The sequence below is a fragment of the Symphalangus syndactylus genome, chromosome 5 (genome assembly GCF_028878055.3).
Source record: "Symphalangus syndactylus isolate Jambi chromosome 5, NHGRI_mSymSyn1-v2.1_pri, whole genome shotgun sequence".
NCBI lineage: Eukaryota > Metazoa > Chordata > Mammalia > Primates > Hylobatidae > Symphalangus > Symphalangus syndactylus.
In genome coordinates, this window is record NC_072427.2 from 91,771,167 (window position 1) to 91,783,265 (window position 12,099).

The 12,099-nt window shown below is 41.9% G+C and overlaps 1 protein-coding gene across 4 annotated transcripts in view; it reads left to right on the forward strand.

Annotated features, from left to right (window-relative positions):
- ERG (ETS transcription factor ERG) overlaps window positions 1-12,099 on the forward strand; it is a 271,808-nt gene that overhangs the window by 102,261 nt on the left and 157,448 nt on the right. The gene's annotated exons all lie outside the window — the stretch shown is intronic.

Here is a 12,099-nt window from a genome sequence, read left to right on the forward strand (position 1 = left end):
CAAAGATACACCATACCAGAATCTCTGGGATACAGTTAAAGCAGTGTTAACAGGAAAGTTTATAGCACTAAACACCGATATCAAAAAGTTGGAAAGATCTTAAATTAACAGCCTAATGTCACACCTGGAGGAACTAGAAAAAACAAGAGCAAACCAAACTTACAGCTAGCAGAAGAAAAGAAATAACCAAAATCAGGGCTGAACTGAATGAAATTGAGATACAAAAAAACCATACAAAAGACCAACAAAAATAAAAGTCGGTTTTTTGAAAGAATAAATAAGATTGATAGACAACTAGCTAGACAGGTAAAGAAAGAAGAGAGAAGATCCAAATAAGCATAATCAGAAATGACAAAGGGGACATTACCACTGAACCCACGGAAATAAAAAAAAAAACCTCAGAGACTATTAAAAAACATTTCTGTGCACAAAAATTAGAAAACCCAGAAAAAATGGATAAATTTATGGAAACATACAACACCCCAAGATTGAACCAGAAAGAAATAGTTTTTTTCCTCAATAAATGATTGTTCTGTTGCTATTGAATAACTTACTTTCCAACTGATAGGAAAATGTTACTTTTATCACCTCCTGAATTCTTTTGTGTACAAAGGTTTTCTTTTAAATTTTCTATTCTGTTTCCTTAATCCATTAATCGTCTGTCAATTCCTGACTGCTACCCTTGCTGATTTATCTGCCTTATGTTTTTTTTGTGTGTGTGTGTCACAAACCTTGTGTGAACCTGAGTCCCATTTGCAATGATCCCATCTCTGGCTGGTTGTAGTTATAGTCTCTGTTTTCTCAATTATCTCAAAGCCACCTGCTCATACATAATAGGCTGTCTTAGCTTGGGCTGCTGTAACAAAGTGCTATACACTGAGTGGCATATAAACCACAGAAATGTATTTCTCACAGTTCTAAAGGCTGGAAGTCTGAGATGAGAGTGTGGCAGGGTTGGGTTCTGGTGGCGGCTCTCTTCCTGATTCATAGATGTCCATCTTCTTGCTGGGTCTTCACACTGTGGCAAAAGGGTGAGGGAATCTCCCTGGGGTCCCTTTTATAAAGGTACTAATGCAATTCATGAGGGCTCCATCCTTATGACCTAGTCACCTTCTAAAGGCCCCTCCTCCTCATACTGCTACCGTGGGGGTAGGGATTTAAACCCATGAATTTTGAGGGCAGACACACATCGCAGTTGACAAACACGCTATGTGTCTGAACGCATCTCACGGGCCTCCATCTGTTACTCCAGGACCCTCAGCCCCCTGCTCGGTCTCAGTGGCCACTCCAGCCGATTGACTCCTTCTGGGTGTGAGGGCTTCCACAGCTCAGGGCCAGCCTGTCACCTGTCCCAGGAGGGCTGGCCCTTCTTTCCTGTGACTCAGCAACCAGGTCAAAAGGTTTCTGGATCCTCTTGGCGTTTCTGTACTTGGATGAAGCACCCCACCACCAGGCGTAGAACCTGACTTTTGGAGTGGTCACCTTGGGAGCAGGTGACAACCCAGACATGAAGGGTGACTCTGACCAATGAGGAAGGGGATGCAGGAAGAATGTAGGCAACTAAGTTCCTATTTTTCCTCCACCCCATGGGCTGCTGTGAGGTAGAATTTTTCTGTATAACCTATCAGAGGCATCTGCATGGCCAAGGGAAGGCATGGGCTCAGTGACTGGCTGTCTCCATGTCTCCAGAAGCCAGTGTAGTGACAATCTCATTCGCTTCCCCTCACTCTCACCGCCCCAGGTTTGCACCTCTCCAACGGAGCAACAGTATTTAATTTTTGTGTCAGTCTGTGTTCAAAGAAATCTAGGTTAAAAAAAACACTGTGTCCTAGACAAGGAAGGCATTCATTTCTGTATTACTGCTGTTTTTTCTTTTCTTTGTACTTTCTCTTTTTTTCATAGAAAATTAATATTTGCACCCAAACAAGCCTCTGTTTCAAAAGACTCAGCTCCCATGACATTGGCATGTTACATACCTAAGAAGTATAAATGCAAAACAAATAATAATCCTCAACAATCAGGACATTGTGCATTACTGTATGTGAGTGCTTTACTTTGCCAAATTGCAGAAAAGTAGATTGAACATCTAGATTAGGGAAGCCGAAGGTATAATAGATGGATAGACATCTTTAGTTGTAGATTTTGGTGAAGTAAGTTAACTAGCTGGTTAGATCTGTCCCTGTCCAGGGTGCACAGCTATGGCTAGTTAGTATCAGGATATGCAATAGGTTGGGGCCCTTATTCTGAACTTCTCTATACTCTAGGAGTCTTCAGATGATGCCTTTAGTATGCTGATTTCTCACCCTGGATGCAGGAAACATCTAGGAAGATGTTTATAAAAACATTATACCTGTGCCCCAATCCCAGGGATTTCATTGGTCAGAGGTAGGCTTGGGCATGGCTTTTTGTTTTGCTTTTTTTTTTGAGACAGAGTCTCGCTCTGTCGCCCAGGCTGGAGTGCGGTGGCGCGATCTCGGCTCACTGCAAGCTCCGCCTCCTGGGTTCATGCCATTCTCCTGCCTCAGCCTCCGGAGTAGATGGGACTACAGGCGCCCGCCACCATGCCCAGCTATTTTTTTTGTATTTTTTTTAGTAGAGGCGGCATTTCACCATGTTAGCCAGGATGGTCTTGACCTCCTGACCTCGTGATCCACCCGCCGCAGCCTCCCAAAGTGCTGGGATTCCAGGCGTGAGCCACCGCGCCCGTCCCAAAGTCGTGCTTTGCAGAGTTTCTACAAATAACTGTTCAGTTTCTCTCTGAAAATCATATGAGTGGCCGGGCACGGTGGCTCACGCCTGTAATCTCAGCACTTTGGGAGGTTAAGGCTGGCGGATCATGAGGTCAGGAGATCGAGACCATCCTGGCTAACATGGTGAAACCTGGTCTCTACTAAAAATGAAAAAAAAAAAAAAAATTAGCCAGGCGTGGTGGTGGGTGCCTGTAGTCCCAGCTACTCGGGAGGCTGAGGCAGGAGAATGGCGTGAACCCAGGAGGTGGAGCTTGCAGTGAGCAGAGATCATGCCGCTGCACTCCAGCCTGGGCGATAGAGTGAGCCTCTGTCTCAAAAAAAAAAAAAAAAATTCATATGATAATGGTCTCTGTTTAAGCGAGGAAAACTATAAGGATCTTGGAATCATTGCCCACATTGACTTAGAAAGCTTTATTTTTAGAATATAATTTTAAATTTTGAGCTAATTATGAACTATTAAATTATATATGATGACACAATAAAATAAAAGCTGTTTTGATTTCTTGGTGGTACTTGGTGGAAAGCCAGTTCATTGGGGCAATATACTGTCCTCACCCTCAAGTGATCACAGATTGCTCAGGGGACATAAGAGGTGGGGTTGGGGAGCTGCAATCTTTGCTGTCATTGAACAGCACAGGGGTGCAATGTGCATCTATTCAGGTATTCCTCTTTGCTAGACCTTAAGGGCTAGAAGAAAGCGAAGAGAATGAAATGGTAGAGAATTTTTTTTGGAGAAAAGTATCATCACACATATTACCAATGTAGAACAATTATGATTATACAGTTTTAAGGATCTCAGATATTTTCCTGCTTAGAGTCTATGTGTTTTCATTTAATTATTAAAAAGTACAGGATTATGTAATTTTTTTTTTGCATTTTTTGCCTTGTGGTTAGACCCTAAGTATTAAAAATTGCCTCTACTTAACAGTGGTGCAGTCTTAAAAATTCTGGCTATAGTAGCACAGGTTCTGGTGTTGGAATATTGTTGGCCTATTAGATTCAGGGAAGTATTTTGATGGTTAAGAGTATTACTGACTGGGCTAAAGACAACATTTTATCTTTCTTTCGTACCTATATGTGGTTATAAATGCCTAGTTATTTTGTCTGTGAAAATCAAATCAGTTTCTACAAAGTAAACAGCAAAACAAAAAGCATCCATGAATCAGCAAACTTTGAAGTGGAATTTTAGCACTAATAAAAGCCCTTGCCTATGATCAAGTCGCCCTCTTTAATGATTTGCAGGTCACTGTTCATCTTTTCCTTTCCTTTCTTTACCATTAAATTAATCTCTCCCAGGCGTCCCAGAGAGTCTCCTTAGAGGCAGCGTTCCCTCTTGTCTTGTGAGAATAAGTCTAAGACACTCTTCGTTTTGGTGAGTTGATGGTGGGGTTTGTAAATATCCATATGGTCAAACACGCATTGATTGAGGCCATGCAGATCTTGCTGAGCGACACAGAATGCATCTTCGTACCTTCTTCCCTCTCCAGCCCAATCCCCAATACTTTGGCAAGAATAAATCCATAGCTGCAACATGGGAAGCTGGATATTCATGCCAAATCAGGACATTTGAGATCAACACGTTAGAAAAAAAAAACAAAACCCGTGACTTTTCATGTAGCACACTAGGGTGACCTGGCTCAGAAGTTGTCCAGGGCAGACCAGGCCAATAGCCATGGGACATTCCCTGAGACATCTTTTGGACTCTTCCTTCTTCCAACACCCTGGCTCATATTCCCACTCAAAGGAAATGGCAGGAAGTGACTCTACAGACAGGCAGACTGTCTGCAGAGAGGAAAAATCTCCTTTGAGGACCACTTCATACACCCACCCACAAACATGAAATAAGTCATAACTGATTCATCCTGCCAGCCACCAGGGATAGTTGGATTAATTGAACACTGTTCTTAAGAAATGTTCAGCTGAGGGAGGTCAACCAGGAGATCAACAACCAGGTACAAGGGGAAGCTCTGTTTTGGTATTCTGTGCTGCACACTCCACGTTTACCCAGAAGATGCGTAATTACTTCTGAGAAGCTGAGGCCAGGAGCAGGTACCTCTAACAAGCATGTTCTGAGTGTTCTCTATGAGACCTGGGAACTGGACCAGGTTGTTTCTTAGTGCTACCTCCAGCTCTCCCTCATTGTTCTTCTTTTGATATAGACATCGTGATTTGGAGGAGGAATGCCTTGGCAGCCAGAGTGGAGCAGTCGAAAACTGTGTATCATAAAAATGAAAATGCGTTCTCTTAGGTTTGTGGGCGCTTGTGTCAAGGCCTGAAGAATGAGCTCATATCACAATATTGTGATTGTGGAAAACGTATTGCATAGTAAGTGTTGTCTGCGATAGTATCACATGAGCATACACCCACACAAGAAGGGTGTGCTGGAGTGGGCGCGCTAGAGTGGCACCGAAGGAAGCACAGTACTGCCTTTTCGTATGGCATGTTGGCTTTGTGTTTGACAGTAAAGGGAATAAAATAAGTCCTTGTAACTGGAGCACTTCTGTGTGAGTAGAGGAAGATAAAAAGAAGTAAAAAAAAGAAGATAAAAAGAAAAAAGTAAAAACTTCAATGGGATTTTAGGGGGAGTCTGCACTCATATCCAGCGTATAGGAAAGGCTTTGTAGACAGTGGGACAAGATGTGGGGTCTGGGAGATGGACCAGGGCAATGACAGTAAGTGCTGCATACAGAGGAGACACCTAAACAGCTGACTGGGTCTTGGGAGTCTGGGTATGGAAAGAGTTAAAGATGACTCTAGGCTCGAGCCTGGAAGTCTAAAAGGTGCAGACACCATTTCTAGGGATAAGAAGTTTCATGGAGAAGGATGGAGTTGGACCCAAAGGAGAAGAGAGGAGAAGTCTGTAGATTTGGTTCCCAATCTTTGACTTTGAAGAGCTGAGAAGAGATGTTTAGTAAGAAATGAGTTGGAGTTAATGAGACACTGTGGAGTCGGAGGGTTTTGAAGACCACTGGGCGAGGGGACAGTTTCTTTGGGATTGGATGTGGTCATGTCATGAAAGCTTTTTCAGTGGAGCTCAGTAGAAGCCAACTTGCAAGTAATTGAAGAGAAAGCAGGCAAAATGCCAAGGCGTGTTGATGGTCTCTATCGTGTTTATCGTTGTGTCTGAAAATTGTAGCACTGTACTGACTCAATTAACTTTTGTTAATGCAAGGGAAAGTGAGATATTGAATGTTAGCTTAAGTGGAGTCAAGAGATGTTTTGGATTATTTATTTTAGGGTAGAAGAAATTTCTCTTGCACAGGGAAAATATCCATCACAGAGAGAAAGGGAGGAGATGCAGGAGGGAGAAGACAGCAAGCTGGGAAATCATGGCAGTGTCTGTCTCAGGGGCGCAGATGCAGGGATTAAATTTGGAAAGGAGCAATTATCAACCCTGCATTGCCGAAGGATTTGGGAGCAAGGGAGCTTTTACCTCTGAGTCAAGAGTGAAGGGGGAGAATACAGGTGAAGCTACTGAAAAATCCCAAGAGTGGGAGGTCCAGGTTGAAAGAACTTACATTTTATGGCTTCATTACTCTAAAAAAAAATAGAAAAGAAGGTCAACCTTTGTGAGTAATGTGGGAGTAGTTTTGGGGTAAGAGGCAGCAGAAAGGAAGGTTTTCAGCAGCTGTGTAGAGAATTATATAGGAAGTGAATTAGGAGTGAATGAAAAGAAGTTAAGGAGTGAATGTAAATTCCAAATGGGTTTTAAAAATTATGAGATTTGTGGTAGAGACAGCCAGTATTAGCTGCATGCTTTTTCTCCATCAGTGCTTGGTTCTCTGGCACTGGGGTGGAGAAAGAAGACCAAGAGCGGGTAGAAGCTTCCTGGTTAGTAAGAGGATGAGCAATTTCAGGGAACTAGTCAGAGCACAGTGAGCTGACTGTGGGGAGGGGAGAAGAGCCCTGAGTTGATAAAGGTCCTGGGAAAATAGGATGAGTCAAAGAAGGAGGGAGCTTCATGAGCATCCAGGAAGGCTTCGGAAAGAGCAAGGGCGAGGCAGAGATGGAAGGAGAGAAGGCTGTGGTTAGAGAGAGGAATTTTCGCTAGAGATTTTTTTGCCCTCATCAGTTCAAATCCAGCCTGGGCTGCGTACCTTATATAATCATTTTCATCGTGTTGGTTGGCTTGTTTTTAGGGTTTCTGTGTTCATTAGAATAAGATACCCTGGGAAAGGAAACATAAAGTCATCTCTCTTCTGCCACAGTAGGATCACGTTGGAAGAGTCATGTTTAGTTCCAGACATCTCCTTTAACTATGTATTCTCTGCAGATCCCACTGGTACCACCTGAGAAATACTGAAAAGAGTCACTCCCCAGCTCCACTGCTCTCTTTCTGGTCCAAGTAACCGTGATCCTGTGCGTGGATCATGACTCTGCTTTCCTAATTGTCCTCGCTTCTCTGTAAGCAAGGGTCTGTTCTTCACAGGGAGCCAGGATGACCGCTAGACATTGTCAGTCCGTGTGGCTCCAGTGCTGCCAGCCTTCCTCCAGGGCCTGAGGGCCCTAACCACCTGAGCCCGGTTACTTCTTGGGCCTCATCTCCTAATGCTTTTCCCTTGGTTCTTTCTGCTCTGCCCACACAAACATTCTTGGTATTCCTCACCCCAGGGCCTTTGCACTTGCTGCTCCCTCAATCTGGAATGTTCTACCCATCATTTATGACTTAGTTCCTCACTTTCTTTGGGTCTTCATCACCTGCACAGTAAAGCCTTCCCTGACCACACTATTAAATATTGTTCCCCAGGCCGGGCTTGGCAGCTCATTCCTGTAATCCCAGCACTTTGGGAGGTCGAGGCAGGCAGATCACTTGAGGTCAGAAGTTTGAGACCAGCCTGGCCAACATGGTGAAATCCTGTCTCTACTAAAAATATAAAAATTAGCCAGGCATGGTGGTGCATGCCTGAAGTCCCAACTACTTGGGAGGCTGAGGCAGGAGAATCACATGAAACTAGGAGGTGGAGGTTGCAGTGAGCCAAGATCGAGCCACTGCCCTCCAGCCTGGGCAACAGAGTGAGACTTCATCTGGGAAAAAAAAAAAAAAAAAAGTGTTCCTCACACATCACCCTGTCTTCCTTCCCACTTTTATATCCCCTTCTCACAGGCTATTAACTTTACTCTTTTATTTTTTTTCTTTACTGTACGTCTCCTCCAATGAGAAGGGAAGGGGTTTTTATTTTGCTTGTTTGTGGCTTGATCCTCACTTCCTAGCACATAGTGGATGCTCGATGATGTTCACTGAATGAATGAATATTGGATTACCTGGCTATAAAAGTCATATATGCCCATTGTAGATAACTGGGAAAGCACAGAAAAGTATATAATATAAAGATATGTGTATATACATATATACATGGTTCTATGTGGAAATAACCTCTGCTAAAATTACAGTGGAATTGCTTTTTTTAAAAAAAAAAAACACATATACATATATAGTTGAGGCATCAGTAGGGATATTAGTAAATAGAATGAGATTGTGGGTATATGACCAAGGGGATAAAGATTTAAAATCATATTATCTGATGGACTGTTTTTGATAGATACTTAACCTGGAGATGACCAGGCTTTGGAGAGCATAATATACATTTTAGATATTTGAAGAATTATGGTGTCTAAGACAAAGTATACTTATTCCGCATAATTCTGGACTAGAGCGGAATCCACACTACTGGGGAAAGATCCAGAAAGGGCAATGTTGGCTGAATAGTGAGATTAATTCTCTATGGTGGGCCACCCATCTGTAGGGCTAAATTTTGAAGAACAGAGCTTGAGATCCATAGAAGTTCAAATAGAAATATGATGGCCTCCTGCGAGGTATTTACTGCTTGATGGCTTTCATCTAAAGAATCTAAGGTAGAAAAGACACATTTAAAAAACCTTTAAGGCAGTTTTAAACAGGTAACAGTAAATTTGATAACAAAAATAGGACATTTCTTATATGTCTGTGGGTATTTTCCCTTTTCTATAAAATATCTTTTCTATTTATTACAGAGTAGTAACTTACATGGAGTATCTATTTACTGTTTATTTTCTCTCTTATCACCCCATTGGTCCTCACAGTTTTAAGTGTCATATTATCATGGAAGAGAGTGAAAATGCATTTCATTAGCCATGCATAAGACAGATTAGACCAATAATTCATTTTCTTTTAACCAATCTATTTCTCTATTTTTAGAAATACATTACTCCAGAAACATCAGGAACACATTAAGCTCCATAATAACTGAGATTTTAAAGCCATGTTTTGAAGACCCTCTAAACCCAACTGATATAAACACATTTAAGCCTGTCATGGTCATGATGTCATTTGTCCTGTAAACATCTTTTAGCCTTTGGAGAAATTGTAGCAGACATATCAGCAGGATTCATAAACAAGCCAGTGGAAAATACACACAGAGAAGTTCATAATTTGAGCAATTTTTGTTGAAAAATCGCAGGACATCTTGATGGATTTATAACTGTCGTGATAAAATTAACAGTGCATAGGCCAGGCGCGGTGACTCACGCCTGTAATCCTAGCACTTTGGGAGGCCGAGGTGGGCAGATCACGAGGTCAGGAGTTCGAGACCAGCCTGGCCAACACAGTGAAACCCTATCAACTCTACCAAAAATGCACAAAAATTAGCTGGGCATGGTGGCGCGGCCGAGTCAGGAGAATCGCTTGAACCCAGGAGGCAGAGGTTGTGGTAAGCTGAGGATGTGCCACTACACTCCAGCCTGGGCAACAGAGTGAGACTCCATCTCAAAAAAGAAAAACAAAAATAAAAATAAAAAACAAACAAAAACAGTGTATAGAGTATTTTTACTTTGAAGCTATTGATATTTTCCAAAGATCTGCTTTTTAAAAATTTAATTTAATTTTATGTTCCAGGATATATGTGCAGGATGTGCAGGTTTGTTACACAGGTAAACGTGTGCCATGGTGGTTTGCTGCACCTATCCACTCATCACCTAGATATTAGGCCACACATGCCTTAGCTATTTATCCTGATGGATATTTTCAGGATATCTGTTTTTAAGAAGAATAACATGCATTCATTTGAATTGCTGAAGTTTTCTTAAATTCACTACAAATTATTTATCCTACATATATTTTAAGTCAGTTTTAAGTAAGACTGTTTTTGAAATAAATTTGAGGTATTTTCGTATAAATCACCCACAAAATAATTTTTAAATTCTGTAAGATTCTATTTGTTTGACTTTATTGCCTTAAGATTCCTGTTATGATTGTTTTTTAAGATAAATTTAGCAGCATATCAGTCATTTAAGGTTTATTTTACACTTGAGCAAGTGGCAATGTATGGCATAAAACAAGCCCTCCCTATTGTTATAAATGAAGGGTAATCAAGTAGATTATAATAATGCGAGGTGAAATGGGAGACAAAGCAGTTTTTAGCCAGTGCTATCCAGGCAGCTCACCTTTGTACTCCAAATTTATTTGGATTACCAAGATAATTGAGGGGATTTTTGCTCAGGTAATTGTGGTTGGGTAATCTGGACTTTTCTTCAAATTTGATTTGAATGAAGCCTCTTAAGCAGAAACATATGGGCATGGAAGAGCAAGCATCAGAACTCTTAAAGGGCAATAAAAAGTGTCCTAAGGATTTATCACTGGATGGCATCTTTCATCCAGATGGATTCCATAGCATTTTAAGGCTTGTAAAGAAAGGCCAGATAGACGTACGACAGTGCCCTTTCCACTCAAAGTTGTGGTCAAGTGCAGTGAAATTTGCAGTGTACGAATTCCTGCTTCCTTCCCTTCCACCCCAATGCTTCCCCAGCCACCCAAGTGCTCAAAGGCAGAGCTAAAGCAAGGAACTCCACCCAGAGCCAAAGCTTTCCTGATGAATTTTGCTGCATTGCTAGGTTGTGCTGGTCCTCCTCTGGTACCTTCTTAATCTTTGCTAAAGATGTATGCCCACCATTGTCACCCCCAAAATGTCCATATACTTTGAGTTTGGGGTTGACCAGTCAGCTGACAGGTGGCACATACTTTATGGAGGCAGATGGAAAAATTTTACATTCAGCAGAAGAGCCTAATTCCTAGCAAGGATTGGATTGAGATAACAAGGAGCATTAGAAAGCTCCAGAAGGCAGGGTCTCAGGCCTGCACGTCTGTCAATATATGATGAGTGATTGGGCCTAACTGATGCCTGAGTGTAACCCTCCTTGAGGAGGGGGTTTCATTCCACTGGAGCAAGAGAGGGAGGTGGATGTTCTTATCATCTCATGGCCTTACAGGGGAATCATTTGATGTCAAGATTTTAAGAGATATTAAGTAATTCACTTGCCGGGGGTTTGCAGTTTACTAATAATTTTATTTAACTTTTAGGTTATAACTATCAGGGTGAGTCAGTTGTGTGCAAAGCACAGGACTAGGAAGAGGGGTGATGTGGAGCGACTGCCTCCGGAGCACGTGGTTTCCTTTTGGGATGACAAAAATGTTTGGAACTAGACAGAGGTGTTGCTTGCACAACATTGTTAATTAAATGCTACTGAATTGTTCACTTTAAAACTGTTAGTTTCGTGTTATGTGAACTTCACCTCAGTAAGAAACCAAATATGTTTGAATATTTTTTTTCTTTTAAATCATGTGTCTGGCACAGTGGCTCAGCCTGTAATCCCAGCACTTTGGGAGGCCAAGATGGGTGGATCACTTGAGGTCGGGAATTTGAGACCAGACTGGCCAATATTGTGAAACCCCGTATCTACTAAAATACAAAAATTAGCCAGGCGCGGTGGTGTGTGCCTGTAATTTCAGCTACTTGGGAGGCTGAGGCAGGAGAATTGCTTGAACCTGGGAGGTGGAGGTTGCAGTGAGCCAAGATCGTGCCACTGTACTCCAGCCTGGGCGACAGAGCAAGACTCTGTTTCAAAAAAAAAAAAAAAAAAATTCACGTGTTGGAGACGCTGTTTTATACCTTTGTGATGAGTCAAAGAAGGACTGGGAAAATGCTTCACCTTCCAAGACGCCAACCTGGCGTCAGAGCATGGGTATACGGGCTGTGCTGACTATGGTTACGGTCAGTCCCTGAGAGCCGCTCCTTGCCTGTGCACATATAGGAGCATGACCCATTAGCAAAACAAGGTGGACAGAGGAGCCAGACAGGCAGGGGCTTCAATGGTGAGGAATATCCTCAAAATGACCTCTTCAAAAATACAGCAATGATTTGTAAGTATCTTTAATCTTTAGCTTTTTCACTTTATTCATTGATTTCTATCTTCTCATGCTTAAAAATAACTCAAAAGTTATATTTATATGTCTAGAACAGTAAAGATAGGATGTGAATCATGTAATTTTACATTTTCTAGTAACTACCTACACTAACTAATTTCCATCATGTATTTT